Source organism: Schistocerca piceifrons, chromosome 5, assembly GCF_021461385.2.
Source record: "Schistocerca piceifrons isolate TAMUIC-IGC-003096 chromosome 5, iqSchPice1.1, whole genome shotgun sequence".
Classification (NCBI taxonomy): Eukaryota; Metazoa; Arthropoda; class Insecta; order Orthoptera; family Acrididae; genus Schistocerca; species Schistocerca piceifrons.
The window spans coordinates 324,762,557-324,764,025 of NC_060142.1; positions in this window are offsets into that span (position 1 = coordinate 324,762,557).

Here is a 1,469-nt window from a genome sequence, read left to right on the forward strand (position 1 = left end):
CAGGTTCGAATCCCACCTCGGGAATGCATGTGTGTGATGTCATTAGGTTGGTTGAGTTTAAGTAGTTCTAAGTTCTAGGAAGCTGATGACCTCAGATGTTAGCTCCCATAGTGCTCATAGCCATTGGAACCATTTTTGATCTGCGACGGTAGTACTGGGAACTGCCTATTCACAGAGGTTCGTAGAAAGTTGCCAGATGTATTTTCGAACACAACCGGCTTCCCATAGTTTCAGTATTGTTTCCGCAAACGTTATTTTCGAAAAGTTTCAATGAAGGTGGGAAGATTAGGGTCGAGCCTCAAATCGACAACGAGGGCCTTGAGGACCGACAGGGAAGAATGGAAAACCAAAGTGGCTGTGTTCTTTTGGAGAGATCAGTTGCGCTATACACTTGAACCTACTGGCGGAAACCGCAGAAAACTTAAAGCTTGATGACTTGGTGTGTACCTGAACTCCACTACTTCCGAATACAAACCAGCATGTCAGCCACTGTAAAACCTCCCTCTGTCCCAGTGGTCCAGCTCCAACCGACTGTTACGTCACTAGGGCATCTAATCGAGAGGCAACTTCAGAAAACTTTTGGAAGGTGAAGGAAATTGAGAAAACGTCGTAGGTGATGTAAGTTACTCTTTTTTTTTTCTTTTTTCTTTGCTTTGTTTTTGTGTTCAATAAACGTAAACGTAAACTCTTTCTTCAGGACACGGCGAGCCCATAGTTAGCGACCGACCGCCGTGTTACGCTCTGCCAGTGGAGTCATTGGATGCGGTCTGGACAGCCTAGGGGTCTGCACTTCGCTCTCCCGGCTGTCGTCAGCTTTCGTGACCTGGAGCCGCTACTACTCTGTCAAGCAGATCCTCAGTTGGCATCACGAGGCTGCGTGCGGCCCGTTCCAGGTGTCTCTCCAAGGAAAAGAATCCCTGTCAGTAACGGGAATCAAATCTAGGCCCTCCGCATAGCGGTCAGCCACGCTGGCCTCTCAGGTGCTTGAGAGTGTTGTATAACTAAGCAGCATACCTGTGAAATATTACTGTAGGAGAATGAGGTTTGATACTGTTGTGCAAGTAAAGACATAGAAAGTCTTTTTTTTTAAAAAAAGCAGCAACAAAGAAATATTTTGCGTGGTGACGGACATGCATTGGGATGAGTATCAAATAACGAAATATTTCTGACTGTAACCTCACTGTGTAGTAGGAACAGATAATGATTAAATTTGTAATTCATAAGAAGTATAGAGGGTACCAAATACTGTGCGTAGAACGGCTTCCTCCAGCACCAAAAATGGCTCTAGCTAGACTGCGCATGTAATCAAACTGAGCTTGAATGACGAATACCAATACTGTACGTCATTGCATGCTGATTCATCTCCGTGCCAAAAGTTTCTCATATGGCTGGCATGTCAGTATCTCTATAACAAATGAGCAGATACTTAAAGTAGGAGAGGGAGTTAGAGAACGTACTGGTCAGTTCAA